The sequence below is a fragment of the Marmota flaviventris genome, chromosome 11 (genome assembly GCF_047511675.1).
Source record: "Marmota flaviventris isolate mMarFla1 chromosome 11, mMarFla1.hap1, whole genome shotgun sequence".
NCBI lineage: Eukaryota > Metazoa > Chordata > Mammalia > Rodentia > Sciuridae > Marmota > Marmota flaviventris.
Window position 1 is genome coordinate 69694601 of NC_092508.1, and position 12250 is coordinate 69706850.

Consider the following 12250-nt stretch of genomic DNA (forward strand, 5'->3'; position numbering starts at 1 on the left):
AGTGGGGCCTGAGATTCTGTATTTTTCACAAACTCCCAGGTGATACCAATGTTATCAGTCTGCAAACCACAAACTGATAAATAAAGTACTATAAATACCCTAAGAGATAAAACAATTAATGTGTATTTCCATCCTCTTAAACTAAAATGGTATAAATATTGTTAAAGTACATTTTGAAAAAAAGACATTTTTTCATTTGGGTACAAAATAAAAATTTTGTTATAGTAAAGGACTATTATAGTAAAGGACATTTAACTAGCTGGATGGAAATAAGATACAAGATATTATTCATAGATGGAAAATAGAAGTCAGTTTTATTGCATACATTATCTAAATTCTAAAGAAAATGTTTTTACAATTTATATACATCAAAATGGCCACTTCAAACTGGCTGTATCAAAATGTCTTGCTTCAGAGATAGATATATATATCAATAAGTATAATATATCCATTGAGCAAAAAAAAAGTTATTAATTCTCTACACAATGCCAATCACTGTTTGAGACAATGAGGATATAGAAGAAAACAAATAACAAAACTATCACAATATAATTAGTATAAAAATGGGTAAGTGTTGAGGGTTTAGGATCCTGGGTACAAAAAAGAAAAATGCTATATGGATTCAGAGGAATAATACATCAGTTTTAACTGAGATTATCCAAGAAAATTCCATGAAGGAAATGGCAACTAGTCTTAACTTAAAAGGGCATAAGATTAATGATGGTGGAATGTGAGGATCATTAGTATCCAAAGTACAGGTATGAAGACATGAATTGGTGTAAATATACTTTGTATACAACCAGAGGTATGAAAAATTGTGCTCTATATGTGAAATAAGAATTGTAGTGCATTCCGCTGTCATATATAAATAAAAATAAATAAATAAGGAGATAAGATTTCTAAAGGCAGAAATAGATGAATAAGTAATTTTAATTTAGGAGGCTCACATGAACAAAGAAGGAAAAATAGGGGCATAATTAAGGGATTGAAAAGAGCACAGGCTGTCTGAATAGCAGGGAAATAATAAGGCCATTACAATGTGAGGTTAAAAAGAGAGGGTAGAGTCAAATCTTTAACTCTAGATTTAGAGCATTTGCACTAGCCAGATTTTTACCCTATGCCAGAATTCTGTTTCTCCACATCCTTGAATGTCTTGCCCCTTTTGATCATGCAAATCTTACGCTGAAAGATTATCCTCAGACATGTCTATCCTGAACATTCTCCAAATGTGAATTTACATTAATCATCTTTTTATTAATTTATTTACAATCTTTTCCTCCTACTAAATAAAGCTCCACTTCCACTCCCAACCTTCATGGAGTAAGCACCCTGCATGAAGCTACAATAAAACCTGGACAAAATATATGAAACAATGATTTCTAAACATTTGACCTTGGTCTCTGCAGGATAGTGATCCCTGAGGGAGAGAAAGTGAGCCCTTTGAATGCCCTAAGCACTGCAGAGAGAATGACTGTAGGACAGTAATGGGAAACCCAGACAGAGTTTTATGATTTCCTTGAATTGAAGAGATGAAGTTGAGAGTCCAGACAAGCCAAGGTAGCTGGGTTAATAAAGGAGACACCAAGAGAGAGATGCACAGAGAGAGAAAGATGCAGGAGGTCCCTCCAATCTTCAGCTGGATATGATTAGCACAAATATGTGAACAAACTGCCTGAGGCAGAGGGGAAAACCATCTGAAAGGAGCAGAGGAATAATCCTCAGGACTCAAGCAGAACCAGGAATATTACATGTTCCCATGAAACAGAGTGAGAAACCCCACAAATCACAGAGTGGTGGTTAGAGTACTCAAATGTATTGCCTCAGTAGGTGAGAAAAATTAGCCCTGATTTAAAGACTTTTTCATTCCTATCTAACCAAGCCCAAAGGCAAAGTTTACAAAGATCAAACTGCTCCCAGGTCACTTAATCATGGTTTGAAGAAAAACTCAATAATATTAATAGGAATAAAAATTTTTCAGTACTATTACAGTTTGGATCTGGAATGTACCCCCAAAGGTTTACATGTGTTGAAGGTTTGGTCCTAGTTGATGGTGCTATTGGGAATTGGTGAAAACTTCAGAAGGTGGCATCTAGTTAAAAGACATAGGTCACTGGAGGTGTGCCTTTGAAATGTATATCTTGTCCCCAGTCCTCTCCTCTCTGCTTCCTGACTGTCATGAAGTAAGTAGCGTTCCTCCACCATGCCTGTCCTCTTTGATATTCTGCTGCACTTCAGGCCCAAAGCAACAGATCCAGTTGACCATGGACTGAAACCATGACCCGAAATAAATGCTTCCTCCTTTAAGCCATTTTTTCAGGTATTTCCTCACAGCAATGAAAGCTGACTAACACAGGTACCCAGCAGAGTAAAATGCATACTGTCAGCTTACAAAAAACATTGTCAGGGGGCTGAGGTTGTGGCTCAGTGGTAGAGCACTCAACTAGCATGTGTGAGGCACTGGGTTTGATCCTCAGCACCACATAAAAATAAATAAATAAAATATTGTGTCCAACTATAGCTAAAAATTTTTTTAAAGTTTTCAGGCATGCAAAGAAGCAGGAAAATATAACCCATAATAAGGATTAAAAATATGGGCTGGAGATAAAGCTCAGCAATAGAGTGCTTGTATAATGATATACCAGACATGTAAAAGGCCATGGGTTCCATCCCCAGCAACAAGAAAAAAGAAAATCCCTCCTTATAACTTGTAAAATAAATTTTTAAAATAATCAAGTAGGAAAACATAGATCCAGAAATAAAAATGGTAAGTAGAATTGATAGACATGATAAAAAAGACTCAGGAAACTAGGAATGAAGGATTGATTATTCCGAGTCTCCGTTTATTAGCTTGTTATGACAATATTACAGTACTTGTAATAAGAAAACCTTATTTTTACTTAATAATCATACCCAAATGCACCAGCAGTGAGGCAAAGGAGGCAGTGTGGCCTGAAACATGGAAGGACAGATGAACTATGGTACTATCTGGCAGCAAAGCAATCATTATAATGTATTTCATACTTCCAGAAGGCAGAAAGTATTGAAATGTTTTCAGTGAGGGACATGGACCTCACTACTAACAGAAATTATAAGGGATTAGTATGAACTATGATATATATTAGGCAATTAGATTAAGTGGATATATTTCAAAAACATAAATGACTTCAAGGATGGCTGATGTATAAAATACAAATTTGAAAACCACTCACATTGTTTTCTGAGAATTATCTTGAGCAATCAAATCCCAGTGAAATTAGCTCTTTTCTAGGATGAAATAACAAAATATTTAAATCTATAATTAGAAAAGGATTGTCTTTAAAATGTTGAGAAATATCTTTAAAATTCTTAACTTTTGTCTCATGTTAACAATAGGCAAAGAATAAAATGATTTATATTATCACACTAAATATATATCAAGAATACGGCTTTTTATACTGCAGGCACACTCCTACTCCTTTATGTTTAGTCATTTTCTACTTCTAACAATGAGTCTTATAAAAGTCAAAACACTGGTTTTTGAATCAGTGGAAGCTCATGAGAAGCACATCATCCTATCTCAATAATTTGCTTCAGAATGAAGGCCAGCCATTTCTTCTCTGGCACCTATGAATGATCCATCTGTCAAGACTAAAGTAACTGGCCCGAGGAGAGCGAGGTCACGGCGTGAAGGGGTAGTAGCCGCTGCCGCCACCGCTCGCGAGGGTCCGAGGCGCCAGGCCCGCCGCCATGGCCTACTGCCGGCAGGAAGGAAAGATCGCATCATATTTGTGACCAAAGAAGACCATGAAACTCCCAGCAATGCAGAGTTGGTGGCCGATGACCCCAATGATCCATATGAGGAACACGGCTTGATACTGCCAAACGGAGACATTAACTGGAACTGCCCGTGCCTGGGGGGCATGGCCAGCGGCCCCTGTGGGGAACAGTTCAAATCGGCCTTTTCCTGCTTCCACTATAGCACAGAGGACATCAAGGGGTCAGACTGTGTGGACCAGTTCTGGGCCATGCAGGAATGCATGCAGAAGTACCCCGACCTCTATCCCCAGGAAGACGAGGAGGAGGAGGAGGAGGAGAAGAAGGCAGCAGAACACGGAGAGCCAACGGCTCCCCCCGAGGCCACTGTGACCAAAGACGGGGTGGACTCCAGCTAATGCAGGCCCTGAGGCCCCGGGTTCTAGCTTTTCGTCTGCAGAGTGACGTGGACCTTCTGCAGAGAGCCTTTGAGTCACCCACCCTCCGAGAAAGTGTCTTTCCTCTCCTGCTGTGTGCACTGTAATGTACAAAATGACTCATGTTGATGATCGGGGTGACCTGGCCCCCTGACACCATGGGGTCCCAGAATTTTCTATGATAAGAAGTTTCAGAATCAGGAAAAGATATCGTAAGAAGGTAAAGAAAAATTTTAAACTGGCTAAAGTCTCATGAGAGAAAAGGAAACGCATGCTTTTTATGCACTGTATGAGATATTTTTGCTCATTGATATGTTTATGCTCATAATATATTTATGCTCATTACTAACGAAGGAAATAAGATGAGACACAACTTGAGACTCACAAGATGGGGGAACGTCTTTGGTCACAGTCTTGACTAAAATGAAAACACACACCGCCAGTCTAGGAGGTGAATTTATAGAATCATCTGGGAAAAAAAGTGGCATAAACAGATATAAATAAACACAGGCATGATTTAGGAACGAGCAGATGGTCTCAGTGGTAGGCACTCTAGAGAAGTTATCACCCATGACCAGGAGATGTCCAGGAGATGTCCAAAGGACCCTTGTCTCCAGGTTCATGGTCTAAAAGAATAAACTCAGATTCCTTGGGTTTTGTTTTGGAACATTTGTAGGGTACTGTGGGGACAGGTGCATGCAGTACTGCATACGTGGCATGCTATGGGCATCTGAGTGGCAGGCCACTCCCCTGGTGCTGGGCATGTGAGTGGCAGCCCTGGGCATGAGGCCGTGTGTGGCAGTCCCTGCACTTCTCCACGGCCCACTCCTCGATTGGTCTCTGCAAGGACAGTGAACAGACATTGCATTGGTGGCTGCCTGTAATCCGCTTAGCTCCTGCCTGAGTGTGTATACATGGTGACTGTGCAATAAAGTCAGACCTCTTCCTGCTTCCAGAGGACTTATGAGTGACTTTGCCGCCACACTCTCCTCTACCATGTTCCGTGGATGAGAGAGGGTCCACGCAGGGGGTGGGTCCAGCTTCAGTTTTTCCATGTGGATAGCCAGTTCCCCACCATGTTTGCCGCTGTTTAAGGACTGTCTCCACAACAGCACTCACACGTGTGGGCGAACCTGTCTCTGGGCTCTCCCTGGGTGTCACTGGTATAGACCTACATGGACGCCACATGGTTCTATTTACTATAACTTGAAATTATACTTGATACTTTTTTTTTTGTTTCATTTTGTTTTTTAATTTTTTTATTGGTTGTTCAAAACATTATAAAGCTCTTGACATATCATATTTCATACATTAGATTCAAGTTGGTTATGAACTCCCAATTTTACCCCAAATACAGATTGCAGAATCACATCGGTTACACATCCACATTTTTACATAATGCCCTATTAGTAACTGTTGTATTCTGCTACCTTTCCTATCCTCTACCATCCCCCCTCCCTCCCCTCCCATCTTCTCTCTCTACCCCATCCACTGTAATTCATCTCTCCTTCTTTATTTTCCCATTCCCCTCACAACCTCTTATATGTAATTTTGTATAACAATGAGGGTCTCCCTCCATTACCATGCAATTTCCCTTTTCTCTCCCTTTCCATCCCACCTCATGTATCTGTTTAATGTTAATCTTTTCTTCCTGCTCTTCCTCCCTGCTCTGTTCTTAGTTGCTCTCATTATATCAAAGAAGACATTTGGTATTTGTTTTTTAGGGATTGGCTAGCTTCACTAAGCATAATCTGCTCTAGTGCCATCCATTTCCCTGCAAATTCTATGATTTTGTCATTTTTTAGTGCTGCGTAATACTCCATGGTGTATAAATGCCACATTTTTTTTATCCATTCATCTATTGAAGGGCATCTGGGTTGGTTCCACAGTCTAGCAATTGTGAATTGTGCTGCTATGAACATCGATGTAGCAGTATCCCTGTAGTACGCTCTTTTAAGGTCTTCAGGGAAAAGTCCAAGAAGGGCAATAGCTGGGTCAAATGGTGGTTCCATTCCCAGCTTTCCCAGGAATCTCCATACTGCTTTCCAGATTGGCCGCACCAGTTTGCAGTCCCACCAGCAATGTACAAGAGTACCCTTTTCCCCACATCCTCTCCAGCACTTGTTGTTGTTTGACTTCATAATGGCTGCCAATCTTACTGGAGTGAGATGGTATCTTAGGGTGGTTTTGATTTGCATTTCTCTGACTGCTAGAGATGGTGAGCATTTTTTCATGTACTTGTTGATTGATTGTATGTCCTCCTCTGAGAAGTGTCTGTTCAGGTCTTTGGCCCATTTGTTGATTGGGTTATTTGTTTTCTTATTGTTTAATTTTTTGAGTTCTTTGTATACTCTGGATATTAGGGCTCTATCTGAAGTGTGAGGAGTAAAAATTTGTTCCCATGATGTAGGCTCCCTATTTACCTCTTTTATTGTTTCTCTTGCTGAGAGAAAACTTTTCAGTTTAAGTAAGTCCCATTTGTTGATTTTTGTTATCAACTTTTGTGCTATGGGTGTCCTATTAAGGAATTTGGAGCCCGACCCTACAATATGTAGATCAGAGCCAACTTTTTCTTCTATCAGACGCAGAGTCTCTGATTTGATATCTAGCTCCTTGATCCACTTTGAGTTAACTTTTGTGCATGGCGAGAGGAGGGGATTCAGTTTCATTTTGTTGCATATGGATTTCCAGTTTTCCCAGCACCATTTGTTGAAGATGCTATCCTCCCTCCATTGCATGCTTTTAGCTCCTTTATCAAATATAAGATAGTTGTAGCTTTGTGGATTAGTCTCTGTGTCCTCTATTCTGTACCATTGGTCCACCCTCCTGTTTTGGTACCAGTACCATGCTGTTTTTGTTACTATTGCTCTGTAATATTGTTTTAAGTCTGGTATCGCTATACCGCCTGATTCACACTTCCTGCTTAGAATTGCTTTTGCTATTCTGGGTCTTTTATTTTTCCATATGAATTTCATGATTGCTTTATCCATTTCTACAAGAAATGCCGTTGGGATTTTGATTGGCATTGCATTAAACCTATAGAGAACTTTTGGTAATATCGCCATTTTGATGATGTTAGTTCTGCCTATCCATGAACAGGGTATATTTTTCCATCTTCTAAGATCTTCTTCTACTTCTCTTTTTAGGGTTTTGTAGTTTTCATTATATAAATCTTTCACCTCTTTTGTTAGGTTGATTCCCAAGTATTTTACTTTTTTTGAAGATATTGTGAATGGAGTGTTTTTCCTCATTTCCGTTTCAGAAGTTTTGTCGCTGATATACAGAAATGCCTTTGATTTATGCGTGTTGATTTTATATCCTGCCACTTTGCTGAATTCATTTATTAGTTCTAGTAGTTTTTTTGTAGACCCTTTTGGGTCTTCTAGGTATAGAATCATGTCATCTGCAAATAGTGATGATTTAAGTTCTTCCTTTCCTATTTTTATGCCTTTAATTTCTTTCGTCTGTCTAATTGCTCTGGCCAGTGTTTCGAGAACTATATTGAATAGAAGTGGTGATAGAGGGCATCCCTGTCTTGTTCCAGATTTTAGGGGGAATGCCTTCAATTTTTCTCCATTGAGAATGATGCTAGCCTGAGGCTTAGCATAGATAGCTTTTACAATGTCAAGGTAAGTTCCTGTTATCCCTAGTTTTTCTAATGTTTTGAACATAAAGGGATGCTGTACTTTGTCGAATGCTTTTTCTGCGTCTATTGAGATGATCATATGGTTCTTATTTTTAAGTCTATTGATGTGGTGAATAACATTTATTGATTTCCGTATATTGAACCATCCTTGCATCCCAGGGATGAATCCTACTTGATCATGGTGCACAATTTTTTTGATGTGCCTTTGTATCCGATTCGCCAGAATTTTATTGAGGATTTTTGCATCTAGGTTCATCAGAGATATTGGTCTGTAGTTTTCTTTCTTTGAGGTGTCTTTGTCTGGTTTCGGAATCAGGGTGATGTTGGCCTCATAGAATGAATTTGGCAGAGCTCCTTCTTTTTCTATTTCCTGAAATAACTTGAAAAGTATTGGTATTAATTCTTCCTTAAAGGTTTTGTAAAACTTCGCTGTATACCCATCCGGTCCTGGGCTTTTCTTGGTTGGAAGTCTTTTGATTGCTTCTTCTATTTCATCTATTGTTATTGGTCTGTTTAAGTTGTGAGTATCCTCCTGACTCAGTCTGGGCAAATCATATGACTTAAGGAATTTATCGATGTCTTCACTATCTTCTATTTTATTGGAATATAGGTTTTCAAAATAATTTCTAATTGTCTTCTGTATTTCTGTAGTGTCTGTTGTGATATTGCCTTTTTCATCCCGTATGTTAGTGATTTGAGTTCTCTCTCTTCTTCTCTTCATTAGCATGGCTAAGGGTCTGTCGATCTTATTTATTTTTTCAAAGAACCAACTTTTAGTTTTGTTAATTTTTTCAATAGTTTCTTTTGTTTCAATTTCGTTGATTTCCGCTCTGATTTTAATTATTTCTTGCCTTCTGCTACATTTGCTGTTGTTTTGCTCTTCCTTTTCTAGGGCTTTGAGATGAAGTGTGAGCTCATTTATTTGTTGGTTTTTCCTTTTTTTGAGGAATGACCTCCAAGCGATGAATTTCCCTCTTAAAACTGCTTTCATTGTGTCCCATAGATTCCGATATGTTGTGTCTGTATTTTCATTTATCTCTAAGAATTTTTTGATTTCTTCCTTTATGTCTTCTGTAACCCATTGATCATTCAGTAACATATTGTTCATTTTCCATGTGATGTAGGATTTTTCCTTCCTTCTTTTATCATTGATTTCCAGTTTCATTCCATTATGATCAGATAAAATGCATGGTATTATCTCCACCCCTGTATATTTACTGAGGGTTGCCCTATGGCATAATATATGGTCTATTTTTGAGGAGGATCCATGTGCTGCTGAGAAAAAAGTATATCCACTTGATGATGGTTGATATATTCTATATATGTCAGTTAAGTCTAGGTTGTTGATTGTGATATTGAGTTCTATAGTTTCTTTATTCAGCTTTTGTTTGGAGGATCTGTCCAATTGTGAGAGAGGTGTGTTGAAGTCACCCATAATTATTGTGTTGTGGTCTATTTGATTCTTGAACTTGAGGAGAATTTGTTTTATGAACGTCGCAGCACCATTATTTGGTGCATAAATATTGATAATTGTTATGTCTTGTTGGTGAATGGTTCCTTTTAACAGTATATAATGTCCTTCCTTATCCCTTTTGATTAATTTAGTCTTGAAGTCAATTTTATTCGATATGAGGATGGCCACCCCTGCTTGCTTACGAGGACCGTGTGCATGGTATATTTTTTCCCAACCTTTCACCTTCAGCCTGTGTATGTCTTTTCCAATCAGATGTGTCTCCTGGAGGCAGAATATTGTTGGATTTGTTTTTTTAATCCGTGTTACCAGCCTATGTCGCTTTATTGGAGAGTTTAAGCCATTAATGTTTAGAGTTACTATTGATATATGGTTTGTACTTCCAGCCATGTTTGATTATTTATCTTCTTCTTCTTTTTTTTTTTTAAATTTAGTTTGTTTCTCCATGGTTAGCTTTCCCCCCGCCCTCTGTCTTTATAGAGGCACTTCCCACTGATGGTTTTGGTTATTGTTTTTCATTTCTTCCTCGTGTAGTGTTTTGCTCAAGATGCTTTGCAATGCTGGTTTTCTGGCTGCAAATTCTTTTAGCTTTTGTTTATCATGAAAGATTTTTATTTCGTTATCGTACCTGAAGCTTAATTTTGCTGGATACAGAATTCTTGGTTGGCATCCATTGTCTTTCAGTGTTTGAAATACGTTGTTCCAGGATCTTCTCGCTTTCAGCGTCTGTGATGAAAAATCCGTTGTTAACCTTATTGGTTTACCCCTGAATGTAATCTGCCTCCTTTCTCTTGTAGCTTTTAGTATTTTCTCTTTGTTCTGTATATTGGATATCTTCATAACAATGTGTCTTGGCGTTAGTCTACTGTGATTTTGTGTGCTCGGTGTTCTGTATGCATCTACAATTTGTATATCCGTTTCCTTTTTTATTTCTGGAAAGTTTTCTGTAATTATTTCTTTCAGCAGGTTACTCATTCCCTTGGTTTGAATCTCTGTACCTTCTTCTATCCCGATGACTCGTAGGTTTGGTTTCTTTATGTTATCCCATATCTCTTGGATGTTTTTCTCGTGGTTTTTAACCAGCCTTTCTGAGTTGGCTAGGCTCTTTTCAAGATGATATATTTTGTCTTCATTATCTGATGTTCTGGCTTCTACTTGCTCCACTCTGTTAGTGATACTCTCAATTGAGTTTTTAATTTGGTTTATCGTTTCCTTCATTTCTAGAATTATTGTTTGGTTTTTTTTTATAATCTCAATCTCCTGATAAAGATGCTTAACTTCTTCTTTTATCTGTCTATGTAATTCATTTTCAAAGTGTTCTTTCACTGTTTGGATTTGCTGTCTCGTATCTTCTTTAAGGTTCCATTCCATCTGTCTAAGGTATTCCTTGAGTTCTTTATATGACCATTTTTCTGCTGACTCTAGGTCCTCCTGAATATTTAGGCTGTCCTTCATTGTTTGTACTCCTTTTCTTCCTTGCTTTTTTATGCTGCTCATGTTACTTCTTGTTCTGTTTGACTGCTGAGTTACTGTTTACTCTTATAGATTTATTTGATGCTTGAGAGGAAAGATATTAGAAGGGAAGGGAAGAAGTCACTAAAGAGAATGAGAGTAGGCAGGTAGAATTCAAGGAAGGGGGAATAAGAAAATTGAAAAGAAATGAAAAGACAAAAGAAACAAGAATAACAAAGATTAGATAATAAAGAAAGAAAGAAAAGACGAAAAAAAAATTTTTAACAAAAATAATAGTGATAATAAAAAATGAAAATTAAAATTTAAAATAATAATAATAATAATAAAATTTTAAAAAATTTTAAAAAATTAGAAACATTGAAAAAAGTTAAAGAACAACAACAAATAAAAATTGAAAATGAAAGAAAAAGAAGAAAAGAAAAAAAAATGATAATAATAATAATAATAAATGCAGTCCTAGAGTTCTATTAACTTCTCTTCCAGTAGGTGGAGCTGTGCCCACTGGGCCAAGCTTCTCCTCTCAATAGGTGGGAACCATTCACTGTGCAGCAGCTCTTTCTCCTAGACTGGGCGGGTCTCCAATCCTGAGTGTCTAGGGCCTTGTCTTGTGTTTCCTCAAGCCAGGCCGTGCTCACCTGTGGCGCTCACCACAATACTGGCTACACGCCAGGTCTGCTGCTCCTGGGAGCCCTGTTTTCATGAACACCTGGGCTCACTCTCCCTGTTTGCCTCCCTCAGACCCTAAGTTTGTAGAGCTTGGGGCTGAGATCCCCCAGCGAATTTGCTTGCCCTCCTGTAGCCACGCCCCCGGTAGCTGGTGCAAGAGACCTCAGTTGTCAGCACTGGTGGGAGCGGTAGCCGGGAGTTCCGCACCGCGAGTCCCGCGCCACTCCTGATTCCCCCGGTCTGGTTATTGCACTCACAGGAGAGCTGGGAGTGGCCCTTAAGGTTTCCCCGCTGTGTGGAGAGAGATGACTAGGGGATTACACACCTGTCGCGCTGGTTTCAATGCAGTTATCTCCTCCGCCCATGACGCCATTTCTCTGCCATGGTGATATCCCATGCAAATGGTGACCGTTTGTTCCCTTTGCCGGGTGACCAATGCAACGGGTGGGTCCTGACTGTCTCTCCCAATCCCCGTTTCAGTCCTGTGGCCACTGCCTATGAAAGCTCGGTTGGCTTTTACCTCTGTAAGTTCCTAAGGGCCGGCCAATTATTTCAGCGGGATCGTTAGTGCTGAGTCACACGAAGCAGGCGAACCGGAGCTTAATTGCCTCCGATTCGGGCTCTGTGTGTGTGTTCTGAGGGGCCCAGCCTGTACACCCCAGATCCACGTCAGCTCAGCATTGCCTAGTGATCCTGAGCAAACAGCATTTAGACAGTTTACGGCTCCCTATGCCCGCGCAGTTGAAGATGTCAGAGACTTGATCTCTCTGCGCCTGCCACCATGTTACATCTCATCAATGATATTCATGTTGCCCTTACAGCTTC

At 39.1% G+C, this 12250-nt stretch overlaps 1 pseudogene; it reads left to right on the forward strand.

The window, feature by feature from the left end:
- Positions 1-3726: 3726 nt before the first annotated feature.
- On the forward strand, positions 3727-4302 carry LOC114094816 (mitochondrial intermembrane space import and assembly protein 40-like; annotated as a pseudogene).
- Positions 4303-12250: the final 7948 nt, after the last annotated feature.